The sequence below is a fragment of the Anomalospiza imberbis genome, chromosome 13, assembly GCF_031753505.1.
Source record: "Anomalospiza imberbis isolate Cuckoo-Finch-1a 21T00152 chromosome 13, ASM3175350v1, whole genome shotgun sequence".
NCBI lineage: Eukaryota > Metazoa > Chordata > Aves > Passeriformes > Viduidae > Anomalospiza > Anomalospiza imberbis.
In genome coordinates, this window is record NC_089693.1 from 8,837,828 (window position 1) to 8,858,733 (window position 20,906).

At 39.6% G+C, this 20,906-nt stretch overlaps 1 long non-coding RNA gene across 1 annotated transcript; it reads right to left on the reverse strand.

Moving 5' to 3' along the window:
• Positions 1 to 221: 221 nt before the first annotated feature.
• LOC137481851 (uncharacterized) lies at positions 222 to 14,221 on the reverse strand. Its single transcript, XR_011003718.1, has 3 exons — positions 13,884 to 14,221; positions 1,305 to 1,368; positions 222 to 290 (listed from the first exon to the last, which is right to left on the reverse strand). It is a non-coding gene; the product is annotated as an uncharacterized lncRNA (long non-coding RNA).
• Positions 14,222 to 20,906: the final 6,685 nt, after the last annotated feature.

The following is a 20,906-nucleotide window of genomic DNA, read 5'->3' on the forward strand; positions in this document are numbered from 1 at the left end:
GGAACCTGTACTTCTTTGACGGAAAAAAAAAGCCAACAGAATAAATCACAGACATGCACAGAAACAAAACAACTGTAATCTGAGATGAATGTAGCTAAACAAGATTCTAGCATTTGAGATGACATACACTGATTTTCTGGAGCATTTAACATCAATGTGATTTGCTGTAGATCAATTAGAAACCAAGAATACCTGAAAGGGAAAGGTTCAAGTCATCTCAATTTTACAAGGTAAAAATTCTCAAGCACCCATTCTTGAAGGTCACATCCTCCCTGTGGCCAGTGCAGCACCTCACAGGAAATTCCATAGTGGAAAGAAAAGTCAAGGCATGAAAGAAAAGCCTAAAACATTTGTCCCATGTCGAGGGGAAGTGTCTGCAAAGTACAACTTGACAGAAGAGGGAAATGTAGCAGGGCAGCAACCAGACAGCAACAGGAAGGATGGAGGGGAACAGGTTTCACCAGACCAAGTGCTGGAACCCAGGATGCTCTGAGTCACACCATGTCCAAACCAGTCTGAAAGGAGTTCTTCTGAGACACTGCTGGGATAAACAGGTGTTGTCTACATGTCCAGATCTCAGAATATGTGAAAGATCGTTTAGCAATGAGTTTCAATGGTTGTTCATGGACCATGTGTGTTTCAGCAAATAACAAGAGTGACACATAAAGAGAAATTGTCAGATTAGGAAAATTCTTGAGAGATTCCTAGGAACAGAATTTATAGGGGGAATGTTGAGATGTCTGAAGATTTTTTTCTAGTAACAAAAATTTTTGAAAACCTGGGTAGCCACATAAATAATTACTATACCTCTGGAAATTACAATTCTATTTAGCTCTCATATCTCATCAGATCTCAGATCTGGTTGACAAGTGCTTAGTCAATTTATGATGCTTTTTACACAAACATAGGTGGTTTGGCCATTTAATGATTTTCATGCATCTGTTGGGGATAATAGTCTCTGAGCATTTAAATGAGTGCTACAATAAACTGCAATTCCCTGATCAAACTGCAAGAAAAGTAGTTTTGTTTTTGTTTTTTTTTTTAATCCTTTCCTGTGTGTCAACTGAAGCACAGCTGAGAGAAAAACTTCAGTGGGGGACCAAAGGCAGAGAATTTAGAAGGCAACAAAGGCTACAGCTTCTGCTCTTCACAAAGCCTTTTGCCATGACCTCCCATACATTTAGAACACAGGCATTTATCACCAAGAAATCATTTCCACTCTGCCCACCAGGCCAAGGAAACAAGATCATCAAGAACCTAACCTGAGGCGTGGAATCCTCCAGTTGTCAACTGGATGGTTAAACATGGTCAGCTCACCTGGGAATGGTGGTGGTGGGCCATCTTGTTAGGGATCTGCAGGAACTTCCCCTAAGGATTCAAAAAATTGTATTCAGTGTGGTGAATGTATTTCTACCTGGCTGGGTGAACAGCCTGTGATACCTTTGTGTCCCAAACTGATGGTGAATCACTGGAAGCAGAAAGGGAAGCTTCGCCTGGAGTATTTAACAGCACCTGCTGGAGCAAAAGGCTGACTGCTGGCAGTGGGATAAGCATAGTCAAAAGGCATTAATAGTCCTTAGAGAAGAACCCATGAAGTGAATGGCCTGTACCTCCATCACTTCATCCTGTCAGGACAAATCACCTTGCTTGGTCTCTGCCTTTCTGTAAGCTGAAGAAACAAAACCCTCAGGAAAACAGTTGCTATTTCCAGTGAAATGAGCAGCTTTTCTTTCACTGATTTGCAAAGCAGAAAACTGCCAAGAAGACATAGAGAGAAAGACAGTCAAACAGTTATGAAAAAGAAAATACCGTCCCCAAGTTGAATTTGGCTGGTTGAGTTGGCAGGATGGGATCAGTAAGGGTATAATCAGAGAGAACAGAATAACAGAATGCATCTGAGTTGATGGGAGGAGGAAACAGAAATAGATTGTTCAGCCTTGCAGCCTATTGGTGCTGCTGTCAGACACAGCTAACCCTTCCAAGGCTCCTTTGGGAAGTCGTGTGCTCTGCCAGGACACGAGAGATGGAGCTTCAGCATGAAAGGGACCTTTCCTGCTTTGCAGCCAGTGCCCCGGGCTCTGCATGCTTACTCCTGTAGTAAGTCTATGATGATGAGAGAGGGGGAAAACACCCAGGATTTGAATGTAGGTGAGAAATCACCTACCAGTATGTGCAGTCACTACTCACTGGCACGTGCTGTAGGACTGTGCCCCAGAAAAAATTCATTGTGACAAGGAAGCAAAGCCTAGAGATGAGCCTTTCCCAGGCAGGCTGTGCTGCTGCCCAGCTCAGTGTCCCAGCCTGGCTCTCCTGGGTGACCAGGCACAGTGTCCCCACGAGATGGCTGCAGAGGCTGTGGCATCGCAGCGAGCGCGCAGAGCCCTCAGCTCCAGGGCTCAAAGCACCTCAAATGCATGTGGCCACTGCAAGAAGTTCCTTCTTTCAAAAATGCAAATCCTTGCGACATTTGTCAAAACATCATTAAAAATTATTTTTTTAACAAAACAGAATTTAATAATTCTCCTGGTTTTAAGATTTTTTTTTTCCCTTTCCTGTTTGGCATTTTGTTCTGCCCATTTTTTGGTTATATACTCCACACAATTCAAATAATCAGCATCGGATTATTTTTTCTTTCTGCTTTTTTGAAATCAGTCTTTTTTGGGGAAGATCTTTTGAAGCTCCTGCATCTCTGTTTTCTGCAATTAGGCTTTTTGTGTTAATTACACTGATTGTGAAACCCATCTTTCCCATGCTTGGATGCCATCCACTGCTCACGGTGCCTGTTCACTACACCACCCATTCCTTTTCATTTTGAATTTTTTGAGAACTGGCCATGCCATTTCCTAGCTTGACACCAGCTGTGGGTCTTAAGCTCCAATTCAGCCAAGGAACATATGCATAATTCTAAACACAAGCTTGAGCAGGAAAAGCTTGGCTGGTCACCTAGCCCTGGAAACGTTACCCTGACAAGGAAGATCAACAGCACCTAAACAGCAGCCTCAGCCAAGGACTCCCACTCCCTCCGAGTGTCAACAGCTGAAATCCAAGTTCTGCCTCATCTGTCTGGAACAGTTTGAGCATGGGTAACACAAACACTTTAGTCCAGGGACAGCTACGTGCCCTTATGATAATTGTAATTTTCTGAGGACACAGTGCTGATTTTAGCCCGGAAACCTCTTTTGTAAAGGGTATTAAATGTCAAACAACCCAGAATCCCTTTTTTAGCCTATATCTAATAACAGCCTTAGTTTGGAAAGTCCCACGGAGAAAACCTACATATGATTTCTCCAAAATCCCTCTCTATCCCACTCTTGGTTGAACCCTGCCTCTTTGTCAGGTTTCTCTGCTGTTCAGAATTGCTACACTTGTTCAAATCCATTAATTATGCCTATATTGGAGCAAACTTTGGCTAAACAGTAAACCAAAGCCTACCCAGCCCAGCTTTAGGCATGATTACTTACAGATTTACATCCCCATTTTTACCATGAACCCATTTTTCAGACTGATTCTTCTAAAGTTTAAACAAACAATTGATGCCAGGCTTAGCCACAACCTCAGCATAGAAGCCAACAACCTATTTTATCCTTTAAATGTGCCCAACCATTAACCAATTAAAAAAAAAAAAAAGAAAAGAAAATCTACCATCACACATATATTTAGTACATTTGGGTTTTTTACATCCTTTTTTTTTCTGCCCCAAGAGGGAACAAAATTATTCAGTGTCAGACTTCCATGGACCTTGTTCATCAGGAAAAAAAAAAGCTCTGGTCTAAATTTCGACCATGAATAAACCTTCATGGCCTCATCTAAACCCAGTCCCTTAATTTTCATTATTACAGTGTATGCAAAGTATGTGAGTCACACAGATATCCCCTTTGGATAAGGCCACAAAGACTTTGTTCTAAGCCCTGAATGCGCACATTTAACCTTCTGAAATCAATTCACATGGCCATTACTAGCTGTTGTCTCATGCTTGTGGATTTGAGGCTTGGCTCTTATTGGAGAGTTGATTGATTAATTTCAACATTACAAAAGCCTCATTTAGCCAGGGGGACATTTCTGGAGTTCAATTTTCTAACTGAAAACCAACAATAAGAGTACATTAAAATTATCTAATTTTGAACCTCTGAATCTTTTCATGAGAACTTGCATATGGACATCTTTCACATTTATTTTTTAAAAATAATTTCAGTCATTGTGTCATTGAAATTAGACATGTATATGATTTTTTTTCCCTATTTCTAGTTATAGAATCTAAAAAGGATTCTCTTGTAGCTGCTTGCAATTTACAACTTCTAAAAAGTGTGACAATTAAGACAGAGAGTTAAGAGACCCTCAAACAAGGTCCAGAACATGCCATATTTGTTGAGGTTCTAGAACTGGGCATAAATACATGAGACAAATGCCAAACCAGGCAAAACTGTTTATTTTAGCAAGATCTCATTACTGAAGCAGAAAGGACAGTTAATCACTTTGCTTCAGTTTCCCTGGGAAACTGTTCCATTAATGGCATTTCCCAGCAAGAAAAGTTAGCACTTTATTAATATTTTATTTGAAATTAAATCAAATTATGATCATTTGAAGAAAGTAATATAATTGCAATTTAATCTCTTTTCCAATTTCCCTTCTAATTTAATTCAATGTGATAAAGAGTGTGAAAATCAGAGGGGGTGGATTTTTATATCTATACTTCTTAGTTGTGAGAAAAGAGTGGGTAGTTGTAAATATTTGTGGAAACTTTAAATCTTAAACTAACATGAAAACATGGAACACTTTCATGTGCAATTCAAAAATCAGCCTTTGAGGTGAAACAAAGTGTGCTGCAACATTCTAAGATTTTTAAAGGCAGTTACAATTTTTTATCCAGGCTTGGGAACAAAGGAAGCTGGAAAATAAAGATTTATCAGTAAACAGACAGATATAAAGATATTGTAACAGCAGATGATGGATAAGAAAAGAGTTACTTCCCCTGCTCAAAAAATTACTGTTTTCTCCCTTTCACTGAAGTTCTGTTGTGCTTGACTGTAAAAAAAAAAAAAAACCAAAAAAAACTGCTAAGAAACAATTTTAATATATATACATATATATATAAAATACATGACAGGCATTTTCAAATCAGCAATGAACCCTGAAAGTTTTGGAATATTTTAGATTCTGAAGTAGGATTTCTTTCCCAAATAATGACACATGGATTTTAAATATTAGTAATAAATTATTATTAAAATATAATATGAATAAAAATGTTACATTTATATCCATTTGTTTTAAACCATAAACTATCCTGCACGTATTTAATTCTTCTGAGTGTGACATCAATATTAATATCTCTGCATATCATTTAAAATTATGGAAATAACTGGAATATTAAGATTACTATGAAATTGTATGCATTCATATATAATTTAAAATTATGGAAATAACTGGAATATTAAGATTACTATGAAATTGTATGCATTCATATATAATTTAAAATTATGGAAATAACTGGAATATTAAGATTACTATGAAATTGTATGCATTCATACCACTTACATCTGCTGTGTGAAAGGGCTGTATCAGATATTCTGAGCAGACTAATCAAGTGCCGTAGGCTTTTCTAGTTATCTCTTTTTCCAGATATTACAGTAGTCATTACAAGTGACACAACAAACTAAGCACTGAAGAAAAGACAACTCTTGGACTGAAAATAAATCTTGTCTAGTTAAAAAAAAAAAAAAAAAGCATTGAGAGCAATTCCTTCTCAGGACAGAAATGTAACCTGACTTCCAGACAACAGCAGTCTCAGGGATCTCAGTCTTGGGGGAATTCTGGCAGGGCAGCATGTTATGGGTGAGGAGTATGGGATGTCCTCTACAGCACTCATCTCCTGCTAATGTTGTCTAAAAAGCCACATCTGTCTCCTCCTCTGACAGGGACAGCAGTGTCCTAGAGGTGGTTAACTCATAGGATCCAAGAAATATCTGTACATGAAAAAGAAATGTACTCCATCCCTTATTTGGCTAATTAAGGAGAAAACCAGTCTTAGCAGTTTTGAGAAAATCCAAGACAAATTTAAGCATCTGGTATTTTCCACTCATCTCTTCATTTGGGCTTTCTTGGCATATGAGCTGGATTTTTGGCTGATTTCCACTACAAGCAGAGAAGAGTAGAAGTCAAGAAGTGTCCTCACTTTCCCACCATTCATCTTCACTCTTTTCCAAAAAAACAGTGATAAGGCCAGAGTAATCTCTATGGGCATCCCAGGCATAGTGGAACATCTGACTTGCTTCTAAAAAACTTATACTATATGCAGTTGAAATAATTTTGACATATTTTCTCCACACATCAAATTACTTGGAGAGTCTTGACAGCTCTTTTGGCAACTCCTTTTCTTGCTGCCTCCTCAGCTACAAAGGGCTGTTTTTCTTGTCAACCCTAGTTGCATATGCAGGAAAAAAAAAAAAAAAAGCCAGAAAGAGATTGCCAACAAATCAGCAAAAGAATAAAAATCTTCCCCCTTCCTCTACAAATATTTTCATGTATCTACATTCTGTACAAATAACTGTATGTTCCCATGTTTAACCAGGAGTTGCACTCATTACTGAAAAAGAAAAATTTCATGCCATTCATCTTCAAAATGATGGTGTGTGAGAAACATTCAGCCTCTTAATGGAGCTTATTTGACTTCACTTTATCAGGAGCATAAGTTTACAACCGCTGATGACCAAAATAAATAAAACCTGTTTCTTGCACATGAGGAGTACAGGTTTTGCACATTCTCATTAAACTGTTCAGCTTCAATCAAGCAAGACTACAGTGAAATGTATTTTGGGGTCTCATGTTTAACACTAGGAGAAGAAATCACAGCAATATAAATTACAGTCTGATCTCCAACACAGACAGTTTAATAGGCCATGATTTAGCAAAGCATTTAAGCAAATGTTTAAATCCCATTGATTTAAGTGGGATTTAAGTACATATTAAGTACTTAGTTGAATTGAGGCCATACTGTGAAGGGACTCTTAGAACAAGGAAAGCGCAGTAGGCTTTAGGGATCTTTATTTACAGCTCAGATGTTTAACTTTGCAAATTTGGCTTAGGAACCTGTATAATGCAAAAAGGAGCCAAGGACAGACTGCAAGAACATTTGGCTGCCCAGGGTCATTTCAGGATAATGCAACATACCAATATGGGATTTAGTTTCTTAAATGCTTTTATCCTGAAATTTACCACATATAATTTATAATTAAGCTGACTTGCCTCAATGTGTCATTCAGCAATTGTATGTACAGATCTCTGATGCTGCCAAATTTCTTGTGCTCTCATTTATTCTTTTCCCATTTTTCCCTCTCACTTTTAACCCCAACCTTCTGGCTGCAGGGTGAGGAGGAGCCATATGGCATTTGCTGTTTGTCAATCAACTCTCACTGCAGAACTAGAAATATAAAAAGCTAAAAGCAACAAGTGTTTTATCCTGGAACATGAAAATGTGTTTCCCCAAGAGAGGATCAAAACAGATATTTCACTTAAAGGAGCTCTGTTAAAATTATATCATTTCTCTCATAGGTGTATCAAAACTGTGTTGTTTCTACATGGACTTTACTAAATATTGTAGCTGTAACAAAATAATATATTGACTATAGGGTGACTTTTCGTTATTTATCTTTTTTTTCTTGACCCCAGACCTTATCTGACTCTTCTATAACTTATCTAACTCTACTGACACTATTGCAGAAGACTGAACTATTTCAATTTGTCTTGCAGAGTAGGAGTTTGCTTTTGGGGACATTAATAACTCTTGTTGTCAGTTTTTCTTTTTGGAAATTAGCCTATTTCCGGAGAGCTCTGGAAACAGGAAACAGAACATTATATCATGTCCAAACACTGCATTTTGTAGGGAAATAACGACTCAAGGTTTTATGGAATCACCTAATCATATATTAAAAAAGGTTACACTTGAGAGAAGTTCTTATGTAGCAGTATAAGAGACTTTAATTAGAAATCTTCTTGATACTGTTTTTATGGCAGTATATGGTGTCAGTATATGGTCCAAATGACATCATGATCAAATTTTAGACATCTAAAAAAAATCTCTTTAATTTCACTGCTTGGGCTTGGCCTATTTCTAATAAACATTCTATGATAACAATTTAGAAATCAATACTATCCATAATCCCATAAATAAATAATAAAGAGTATTTTCTGCTAGTTAAGAGGAATGAGCAATGTTTTCAAGGCATTTAATTTGCTGTTCGGAAAGTATCCTAGCAAAACTAATCCCTGATTTATAAATTCAATTTTAAGATTTGTGCTGAACAAGTTTTTGAAAGTGCTGCAAGTAAATCTCACCCTTTACTGACTCCTACCAGGTGGTAGATTTTAAGAAAAACATTTTTTATTCCAAGAAGACACAGAGATCCATTTACAGTACAGCCACGGCAATCAAAGTGCTTACAAATACTCACCCAGCTCAAAAACATACAAGTGCAAGGCCAGTTTAACTACATGATAAACTGATTTTCTGTCACTGTATGCACTTTTCCTGGTAATTATACCCTGCTAAGGAAGTTCTATCAGCCAGGGAAAATGCTGACCTTTGTGGGTGCCTGTGGAGATGAGCACACACAGCCCTCAGCACACAAATCATCAGCCCCGCTTGCTCTCACCTGAGTGTGTGCAAAATACTCTAATTCCATTGCTCAGACTTGCTCTGGATTTCTTAGAACTGTGCTAATCCCAGCCTGAAACCCAGGACACAGCAGTCTCTGTGCTGAGGCCAAATGCATTTCTAATGATTAGCAGATAAATTAGGGAAATACTGAGCCTATTAAAATGAACATACTCAGGAATGTAATTGGATAGTGAATTAAATCATTCCTTTCACACCGATTAAACCAATAAAACAGGATGATGGTTCGTGCTCTGAAAGTGTATTACCTGACATTTCATCATACAATCTGTCAGAAAATAAAGAAGAAAAAGTAACTAAGCTTTAGCAAGAACATTCAGAACATTATGGCTATTTAAAACACAGTCAGTGTTCCCACTGTAAATACCTCAAAGTAAATTTTTACACTACCCAACATGTAAATATTGCAATGGAAAAAACTTAATTTTTCTTCATTCTCAAGCATCACAAAACACATTTGTCTCATTTGCCTCCTCAGCTGAATCAAATCTTTTTGATAGTAGTATAATGCAGCTACAAAAATCTACTTTGGGAAAAGATTTAGGTAAACAACTAAAGAGGATTACTTTTTCAGGAAATACACTAGAGGTTTCCAATACTTTTTGTTTTCACTTGCAGTTTTCTCCAAACAGGCTAAACTCCCAAGCAGTAGGAAGCAAATAGCTTGTGTATCACAGTAAAACAGTGGTTCTGTGCTGGAGGGGGGGGAAATTAACAATTTTTCAGTAAACTTTCTGCTCAGCATATTACTACATTGAGCCATTGTCAGTTTTATTCCAAGTTTGTGTTGAAAGTTGTGTATCTTAACAAAATAAATGCCAGAGAAGCTGTTCTCATTCAGAAAATACAAATTAATATCCAATTTCAATTAACTCTGAAGTAGGAATCTCAGGAATTACAGTAGGTGTGAGAATCTCCTGCTGTGGAGTTAAAATGCTCTCAGCAGTCACACCCCAAATGTCTTTGGGTTTTGTTTAAATTACCATGTAAGAGCTTAATGCTTTAGGACAACTGTCAGTGTCTCTGTTCTAGAGGGTGAAATGTGGGACTGCTGAGCTCTAACCAGGGCAGCTGCACTTGGTTTGAGTCCTGTGAGAGGCTCAGTAAAGCCAATCTCCAATGTCTGCCCTGCCTCCTGTGCTCTGCTCTCTGCCAGCGCTGAGCACAGAACTGAAGCAGCATTTACAGGATGTGTCTTTCTTCAGACCCCAGGAGCCCTGAAGTACTCGAGCTGATGCTCCACAGGCCTGCCCAAGCCTTGGAAGCCATCCAGCAGTCCCAATGGAGAGATCAGGAGAGATTAATTTCATCTGCTGCTGGAGTCAAGTATGCTGCTGCAGGGTAAACCAGCACTTTCTGACCTCGCCCTGGTAAGATTAGACTGTTCCTGGTACCAGAGTTATTTCAACACAGAGAAAGGCTCCATTGCAGGTTTCCGAGCAGGCTGGCTGTTCTTTGGCTTTCTTTGGGTTTATGGCTATCAGTTTATCACTTCATTGGTAGCACTGAGGGCTCCTGGCAGGGCACAAGGGACAGCCAGCTCTGGGGGCAGTGCCACCACCCCACAGTGCCACACTGACACATGGCTGGGGACTCACCCAGGGATGAGACTCTCAAAGGAATCTGCTGGAAACCCAACTTAGCCTGGGAAATTGATCAAGGAATCATCCCAGATGAGAAGGGAATTTACTGAAGGAATTATCCAAATGAGACTGGAAGGCTCTAAGCAATATGTTGGCTCTAAGCAATATGTTGGTTATTTCCTGCATCTAGGGGATATATTATCCCTCAGATAAAGACTAAACCCATAAGAGGGTGAAGTTATTTGGTAAAATCACCACAAACCAGAAAGAGTCACTGTATCTTCAAAGCAAAGCTATTTTCAGGCCAACAAACAGAAGGAATTTGAATTCTCAGCTATAAATATTCAAAATATTCCACAAAGCACTTTGAGAACCCCTTAGACATGGCCAAAAGCCCAGGCCTTACAGCTATTCTTGTTTCTGTGACACTGGCATCAGGTGTTTTTCTACAATTTTCCACAGAAACCTTTGCCTTGTCCTTCACAGCTTATGACCTGTGTAAGGTAACTGAGAAACAATGCCACAGACAACAGTTTTCCCTGTAGCTTTCTCCATTTTTATAGGTTATGCTTTATAGCTTGAATGTACTGAAGTAGACTTAAAAACCAATTATTTCTTTCAATGTCCTACAAGTTTTGTACCAGAGCTATGATTCTATTACAGACGTTTCTGCTCATCTCAGTGCCAGTTGTAGCTTACTTGCAGGTGACAGAGTGTGTCCATCTGAATTCCTGCTGATAGTTACTTAAGAATATAAAGCAACTACATTAAACATGTATCCCTATAACCAAACCCACAATAATCTCTATAATTAGCTCTTTTAATCTTTTTTGTTTTTTCCTAATAGAACAGCAAAACACCAGGACTTCTCAGACAGTAAAAAGAATCAAGAACAGAAAATAAGATCAAATATCTTTGTTTTACCAACAATTTTTAGGCTCAGAGACCAGCAAGTCTGTGGAAAAGTCAATACACAGACTTGTGGGCACCATTATATAATTTCCTGTTGCTTTTCCAAGAATCCCATGATCATTTAATGTGGCACTTGCAGGAAATATATAAAAAGGAGTATTGAAGACAGAACTGCAGCAGTGTGATGACATCAATACAAATGCAAATATACACCATCCAGAGATTATTCCAAGAATGTTATTAAAAATAATCAGCTCTATGAATTCTGGGAGCCCAGGATGGGTGTGCCAAAGTACCTCTTTGGAAGGCCATTGCCAGCAGAGTACAGAAGGCACTATCCAATAAATGAGGCCATTATTTTGAAGAAATGCTAAGGTTGATACATAACCAATATCTGAGGAGCCACCCAGATCCTAGGAGGGCAAAGCAATTCTGAAATGAGCACAAAACCACATAACCTGTGGTTCCCAGAGGCCTGGGGAGACACCCATCTGTTCAGAAGCAGCCAGCACAAAATATTCACAAAACATTCAGTTTTCCCTTGTGCCAATTATTCTATGGAGTAACAGCTCAGAGGCCTGACACCTTCAGAGTTTTACTTGCATTTGGGCATTGAGGAATGGCACTTGCATCTCAGCCCAGCCCCAGGCAGGGGGGTCTAGGAGCCCTTTGGACCAGCTTGGCACTGCAGAAACCCCCAGGACAACAAGCCAAGAGGGAGGCCAATACTTGCTGCAGTACAGCAGCAGCAGCAAGCAGGGGGGTGAAATCCAGCTCAAGCTGTTTTCATCAGGGTTTAATCTACCCCTGTGCTAGAACAATTAAAACTGTGTTAGTGTCAGCTGCTACTCTGAGGTTTACTAAAAGGAGTTTTAATGGCACCTTCAAACAGCATCCTTTGTTTGGAAGAGGAAAGTACTTGTGATTACTGATATTATGCCCAAATACACTTAAGACTCTAAAACAGACTATGGGCAGTAGATTTATTAGAATTAAGTTTTAGCAACTTGTTTTCAGTCTGTGTCAAGCACTCAGTGGAGGGGAAGAGATCCCCAACCAAGAATTCAATTAGTAACAATGATCTCCTTCTGCCTGGGACGCTCGTTACTCATAAAATACTGAGCTCTGAGCACTGGCTGAAAACACTGCTACCAAACGTGAAATAGGGCAGAGGGAGAGAATAGGGAATAATAACAATAAAAAGAAGGACTTCTGAAAGTTATAAACCAATAAAAAGGAGTCTGAACATTATGAGGTAGAAAGCAGGAGTTGTTAGAGAAATGCCCACACAGGAAAGGCCTCGGGCTTCTTTTCATGGCACCTATCCCAAAGAACTTGGAAATCCATAGGTTTTGTTTAGTATGTAGTAACTACATACTAAAATATCATAGGATGGATCAGGTACTGCAGTTGCCACCCCAGTGATTCTCAGAGGAAGGTGAGAAATTTGTGAAGGACAATTATAGTGCAAAGAGAATGGTATCAAAACAACTGCATAGGAGGAAGAATAGACCTTTCAGAATTTTACAATCCACCTGCAAGTACACTCTAAACTCTTACTAGCTCCTCTGACAGCCAGAGGTGTCTGCAGGATGCAAATGTCCAAGAATTCCCCGTGGACCCTAAGCTCAGCTGCTTTCCAAGAACCTCATTCTGCAAGCCCTTAGAACAAATTTGCACTGACATCACACTGCCCTGGCATTTCCCTTCAGCTCTCCCTGTGTGTGCCACAATGTGTATCATCTCAATTGAAGTAAATAATGTTATTTCTCTGACACTTCATGACTTTCACCTGATAACTGGAGAGGGCTCTGGTCATGAGGACTGGAAATGTATCTTCCCTTTGTCTCTGTTGGTGTTACGCCCCAATTTGTTTTTTCTGTGTAAGGCAGTCAGGGACTCAAGATGGCAATAGAGAGCTGGAAAACTCATATTCCAGCAAAGAGCTATAAATATCCCTTTTGTTGCTTAATGTGTTACTAAACCACTTGCTAGAGAGGCCTTTAGTGTTAATCTGCCCATCAGTCTCTCAAAAATTCCCATCTAAAATTATCAACAAGTAGTTTGGTCAGTAGAGAATGTTTATTTGCAGTTTCACAGCTCTCAGTTTGCAGAATATTATAAAACATAAGCAAACAGCCACAATCTAGGAAAGCCAGGACTGTGAAAATTAATTCATAACCTTATTTTGCAGTAAATTTAGTGTTAGAAGATTTAGCAACATTTAGCATACTTTGGATATATCATATGTCTTATGGGCAAATATTGTATTTTTTTTCCAATGGCTATCAGTAAAAAATATGATTTTAGAAAGCAAACGTGTGTTTTTGTAAAGAGGAGGTTTCTAGTTCCCTGTGTGTGGAACCACCCTACAACCCAGCCTGGATGCAGGGCTTGGCTTCGAGGCTGCTGTGCAGAACTGCTGTGTGCTCCCTGCCAGCTGCTGCCTTCCATCCCAGAGGTGGCAGCCTGGAAATGATGAATGAACTAATTCATACAGTCTGCAGCTGAGTGTCAGAGATATACCTAATATACATTACATATGTCTGGATATAAGGACACAAACTAAATTTGGGTTACTAGCACTGAAAAGCCTAGGAATTGTATAATTGTCACGTACCAGTAATTTACCATGTTAAATACATCCCAAAAAAGGTAACATTTTCTACAAGATTATCCTTAGTCAGTCTTTGTTCCTTGAAGATCTTATAACAGTTTACCTCTTTCAGCATAAGTGACTCTGCGTGCTGGGTGAAGGGCTGGGCCAGAGCTGATAAGGGTTTATCCCTTCACTTCTGTGGACTTTACATCAAGCTGACTGCCCCTGCCAGGAGACAAAAATAAATTATTTTTTTAACTAGAAAAGGCTAATTTATGCTTAAGCTGCTGTTTCTGATCAGAGCAAATGTTGAAAGCTTTAAAGCTTTAAACCTGATTACAAATTAAAGTATCTGTGTCCCCAGATGCTTGCCTAACTTCAAACAATTGGCTGCTGAGCAAGAGCTGCAGGGACAGGTGTGCTGAGAACTGACACCTATTTCAAAATCAGAAGAGGGCACTAGGGTTTAAGTTATATTCAGCATAATCCCAGACAAAGAGAGAGGGGGGAAAAAACCAGTGAAAAGTGTCAGAAATTTTCTTTTGTTATTCTACTGCTTCTCTCTCATACACTGAGAAAACAGGCGGGGCTGGAGGCCCATGGGACCAGGATCTGTGGCAGCTCCAGCACAGCTCAAGGGGCAATTTCTGTCACAAACATTTACAGCAGAGCTGCCAAACTGTGGGACCTCACTCCCCCACCCCACCCTGCTCGGGTGAATCTTTGCCTGCTGTTCCTCTGCTGGGCTCTGTGCAGGCAGCAAAGGCAAAGCCACCAGGATGGCAGCTGCTCACAGGGACAAAGAGCTGCTGAGCACCAGGGAGGGTCAGGAGATGCCTCTCATAGAGCAAATTTTACACTGCATCTTAACGGTGATAAAAAAGCCACACACCCCCCAGCAAAAAGCCCCTTTGTGTCTTGTTCTCCTGGTAGCCATGAAACAGAGCAATTGCATTGTGATTGTTACTAGCTGTTAAAGCTGATGTGGTATTTTGAAGCAGCACAAAATGAATTTTCATTACACAGGACTTTGCCACAGATTGTGCATGTCCTGTGTCAAGGGGGTACATTCAGTGGTGGTGAGGAAACCACACGACACCATGCAGTTTATATCAGCCAGCTCAGCTGTTTTATCTCCCTCTGCTATCATTGCAGAGAGGATTACCTGGACAAAAAGAACCCAAGGTTTCTCTGAAACACCTTCTATGTGAATATTTTTCTCCCCTTTGGCTCTAAAGAGGATTTAGGAAGAACTGCATAACACAGTAGTTAAAATGGGCATGTGAATGTCCACTATGTATCAATACATCCATGTAAACCTGAGTTGCAAGACATACAGACAGCTGTACTAGTTGAAGCCAAATGATCTTGTGTGATAAAAGATAAACACAGAAGAATGTAATAGGAGAGTAATCAACACTTCCCCATGTGTCCTCTCCCAAGTCCCAGCAATTTCTGGCTCAGGGACTTCAAGTCAGATGTTGTCTTTTTTAAATATCCCTTGGTAGATTTTTCATGTATGGACTTCCTCCAGCTTCCTTTAGAGACGTAAGAAAGACCCAGGAGGAAATACAGTAAATTAATTTTCCCAACATTCGTTTCTGTTGTCACCAGAAAGACCAGTCCCAGGATTCATCCTTACCCCACACAGAAGTCAGCCCATGTGAGGCTGCTGAGGAAGAGCCTGTTGGCTCCATTGGCTTAGAGACATGAGTTTTGTGTCCCTTCCTTACTGCTGAACATGAAACACATCTGAATGTCCCTCCTGAAAGTCCATATCCACCTAAACCACCCCAATGGGAACGTTTAGCTTTAAGCTTCCAGGACTTGGAGAAATCAGAGGCCAGAAAGCCCTTTCAGAGAAGAGGAAAAAAAAACCCTTTAAATAGAAGAACCTTGAACACAATCACTGTTTAAAAACACATTTGCCTCTTATTAAAATGGAAAAGTCAAGTTCAGCATCAACATTGGGATTGTACATGTTGTAAAAGCAGGAGGACAGATATGGATGTGTAGCAGCCTTCAGAGCACAGACAACAGCTGTCCTAGAACCAGGATAGGGCCACTGTAGGGCATTTTATCCTTCCTACTGGCCTTAACTCTAGCATATATTGAAATATTGAAGGATTCATTTGCTGGGAAATTTGCCTCCTTAAATTTTTTCTGTCAATTCTGTAAAATAATTGTTGGATTCTATACACTAAAATACCTGAATAATGTACATGAGTTTTCAATATAGCTTGCATTATTGTTATCTTGCAATATATGCACATGTAAACAATGTAAACAAAATATTTAAGAGGCATCTCACAGTGAACAACAAATTATGCATCAAGTATTTATTATCTAGTGTTTATTCCTCTGTAGGCTGGAGGGAAAAAAATTAGACTCATGCCTAGAAAAAAAGACATTCTGAATCCACCGAGAATAATTAAAATTGCATTTTAAAAGAAGAAATTATGGGTACAAGAGACCATCTGTCTTTGGTTTTTTAAATGGTGCCTTTCAAAATGCAAAATCCTAGCCTGAGTCTATTTTCTATTTAAAAATAATTATTGTGCTTTACTAAAAACTGAGTGAGGAAAAGCTGAACTCCTCATGCTTCTAAGATGGACAGGAACAGAAGGGGACTGGCACATTTGTGAGTAAATCAGGAGGAACTTTATCAAAGAAGTTATTAATTTGGGTAGAATGCAGAAAAAAACCCTAAAAATCAGAGAACAAAACATTTGGATTTCTGAAGCAGCCTATATTACAGCACCTCCCCACAGACTGCCCCTGACAAAGCTTATCAGTGTGGTTTCCCAATGTGTTTGAGGGTAGCAGGTCTCTGTAGCTACAGTCAAATCTTCTAAGATGACTTGATATTGCTCTGGCCTGTCCCTTTGACCAAGACTTTTAAATCTTATTCTGCAGCTTTGAGATCACCTTGCCAACTCAGACAGGTGCTAACACTTCTCTTCCCAAACCTTGGAAAAAGATACACAGCTGTAGCACAAATATCAGCACGTGAGGAATCCACACGGACCTGAGAGGAAAGGGATGGAAAGTCTGATTACAGGGAGGTAAAGGTGCTGTACATGCTGTGCAAGGGGCTTTCGCAGGAGACCTAGGCAGCCTCTGCTCTTCACCTGGTATAAACGTGTGTGGATGCTACATATCAATTACAAATCAACAACATAACATGCAGAATTTCTAAAATATAAATTTGGTTCCCATGGAAGACCTTGTCAGAACATTTTTACCTCCTTGCAATTGAATCATGACACCACTGAGGTTTTCTTGACTGCTGTCCCAGATTGGCTATCACTTCTCTCCAAAACAATCTCCTTTTGGCTGTCTTTGCTTTTCAAACTCAAACAGTTGAGTGAAGAACCTAAAAATGCAGATTATCAGAGAAACACAAACAGTGTTGTCTTTCATCTAGTCCGTCCCATGCTTACAGCACACTTGCCATATTTATCTAAGGACCAAAATAAGAGCCCATATCTATCCAGATTCTCCTTGATGTCAGTGCTCTCACCTCAGAATTAGCCATCACATGAACACATCACTGAAATAAATTGTCTTACTGGACAACTGGCTCTTCACGTGCCCAGTCACAGTCAGGACAGCAGAGTCTGGTTGCATGGATTAAAGGTAGGATCTCCCACAGAGATCTAAAAAGGCAGCAGCACCCACCAGAAATTTACTACAGTTATGATTCAGGATCTTGCCACCAACGTCTTGGAATGTCTGGATATTTTAGCAGAGACATTCCAGAGGGCATACACTGTCAGAAATATCCAAAGGATTTCCACGAGCCAAGAAAAAGGAAGAAAATACTTAAGGAGGGTATATTCCTGACTGCAGTCAAAATTACACTGATGTAGTTCTTAAAATTTTGAAATTGATCTCCCTACTCCACCAGTGTAAGGCTGGCCAGGAGAGAAGGATTCTTGATGGCATTTTAGGAGAAATGGAAGTTAAACTTGAAATGAAGCAGCTAATTTATGGCTAATGGCTGCTAATGATAGCAGCAAAATTGTGTGTTTATTGCAAACATTTAAAACTTTGAGGGCAGAAATTTACAAAGGTGAGAGTCAATAGTGCCTTCATAAAGCTGGAAAGTAAAAAGACATAAATGAGTATTAATGTTATGTTTAAAGGGGAAAAAAACCAAAGTTATACTAATTCAGATGTAGAATAAGAAACACAGCAATTGAAAAAATAATTAGGATAAAAAGTGTGGCAGTTTAGTGGGATTGATTTGCTCTTTGAAAGTCAATAATAAAAAATCACTGCTTTGAAAATGAAAGACAGGTTCACTAAAAGGCAAATGCATGTTACTTTTAATTTAAAAGGCATAAAAAATAATGAGGAAAAGTTGAAAGCTAGGGGTGTACTTTGGGGGAATACGTCTTACCCTAGACATTAAATGGGAATAAAGACCACATGCTTTCAAATTAGGACTTTTAGAGACATGAGATACATATTATATATCTCTTGGAAAAGGGACAGTGATTCTATAGATCTTCCTTTAAATTTAGATCTTTGGTATTTTCAAGTATTGAATATACCATCAGGAAAGGTTAGGAGCAATGTGCCAGCTTCACTAATATCATCCATTTCTATCTGATCAAGCCAGTAACAGATTGGACACAGACTGATCAGGATAAATTTGTATGGAGTTCAGCTCTCCCTGGAAGAAAGCAGTACGTGAAGTTAAACACGGTTTCATGGTATTGGGAAAAAATTATGAAAACAGAACAGAAAAGCAGAGAAATGCCTTGAGACAGTTAGAATTTGTAAATGAAGGAAGTGATAAACATAGTGCAGGAATTGCCTTAACACCTAGCACTGAACCTTTTGGGCACACTGCTCCCAGGGAGGGCACTTCTGGATTGATTGCTGCAAGATAGCTGGACATGGACCCATCATTATTGCCTAGGAAATCATCCCAGCCCTTAATAATGTCAGCAAAGGAGACATGAGGACGTGACATGCTCCTTTTGGTATGAACCTCCTCTCAGAGCACAGTGGGGGTTTGGACTGAGGGTTTAATTTAGTGCCAGCTTGCACACAGCTCTCCCTAAGAACCATCCAAGTGACCAGAGCATCCCAGGACGATGCCTCTTTAATTATAAAATATGCTTTTCCAAAGACAAAAGAACTACCACCACCCACCCATTCCAAAATCCAAAACAGACTAGAATCTTGGAGAATTTACAACAAAATAAAACCGTAACTCATTTTTAACAGATCAATGCTCTATCTTTTCAAGCTTTGTGTAGCAGCACATCATTCACTTCACCTTAATTTCACTATTATATTATAGTTTGCACCACTGTAATTGTCTCTCTGAAAACAGATCCCAAAAAGATTCACAGAGGCATCTCTCTACCCAGTGTACTGACTGTGCTTATTGATGTGAGTGGTAGAATAATTGACATGAGAGCTATCAAGATATTCTACAGCCAATTTGGAATCTTCTGTTTTCATGGTAGAGAGAGCAAACATTTTCATGAAGGAAGGGAAACTTATTTGACTGTATGGATTTTTAAGTTGGGGGATGACAACTTTCCCTTTTGAAATGAAGAAAAATGCAGACCTCAGGAAAAAAAAAAAAAAAAGGGGGGGGACAGAAAAACCCTCACAGCTTCTGCTTCTCAGTGGAAGATGTTGAGAACTTCACATTACACTGCAGTCACAAGTGTGCAGACCTGTTCCTCAGGCACAGCATACACAAAACAGCATTTCAGGTGATTGAATGGAAGAGTGCACAGGCTCACTCAATATGCTCCTTCCTTTAACCACAGAATTTACCGCTTGTAGCAACAGCTATGAGAAAAATTTGAATTGTGGTTTTTGCTGAAGTGCACTGCTAACCAACAGCTCTGCCATAAGAAAAAACGATTACATAAAGCCATAAAGCATTGCAGCAGAACAATACGCGTAATTAATAAATTAAAAAGTAGTTAGGAAATCTCACCAAGACTTTGGTGGAATTAGGATAAACTTTTACAAATTGAGGAGCCAGCACTGAGACCAGAACAAGTTTTGAGAGGGAGGGCAGTGTGTAGGATTGGGTTTTGTAAGGCAATGCTCATCCATAACTCGGGAAATGTTTTTGGTGAGCCTCATGGGGCAGAGACAGCTCCTTCCACCCTCAGGCCACAGCTTCAAATTTCACACACTAGTCTAACCATAAAGGACACAGTTAAAAAAATAAATTAAAAAAAAAAAAAAAAAACCAAAAAAAACAGCTCTATTTTTCCACCTCATGTATTCCTGCAGTAACTCCCACAGTTCTGAAGGCATGGAAGAAATGATCGTTTCCTACAGGAGAAACCTTATGGGCTAAAATAATGTAACACAGGTAATGACAACTTATTCCTTAACTAAACACCAACGTTTCCCTGCAGCCCCATGAGAGACTGGCCACACCTGTGCAAGTTACACATCCAAACTTGGATGAAATCACCACGTGTTTGGTCCCTAGAAGGAAAAGTCACTTTTTCAGAAAGGCAACAGCTCTTGCTTCACTGTGGTGGGTCTTTTTGATGCTGGTAAACAGAACATGAAAAATACTCCAGCAAGGCAAATCTGCTGAAGGTGCAAACCACTGCCAGACTAAACTCGTGTTGTCTGCGTGGCACTTGGGGTAGTGTTTGTAACCAGATACTGTGGAAACACAAGTGAACTTGACCTTGCCCTTATCTTTGGACTTGTAAAATGATCTCTGCTGGAAACTTCCTCACATTCCCTTTCATGTGCCAGATCAAGACTGAGACCAATCAGATAAAGCAGCGTGCCTTGAAGGCTCCACTCGCAGCTGTCCAGACAGTTAACCTTAGCCATGGAAGAAAAAAAATAATCAAACTATCTGTTTTCTTTGCAGCCCTACAACTGCTGCGTCACATGATGTGACACTGATTTCCCTACAGTGCGTACTTTGAAGCTGACAAGTGTTAAGCTGTGATTAAAAATTCCAAATGGATGGAAGTAGCTGTCACTCAGACGGGTCCCTCAGTTGCACGGGTGGCCACAGGAACAGAACCAGAAATCCACCAGCCCATTTGTGTAGGAGGAAGGTGCTGCAGAGCCTTCTTAGAGGGTGCATCAGCTAACTTCCTCAGCAGATACAGACTTGACTCAAAATCAG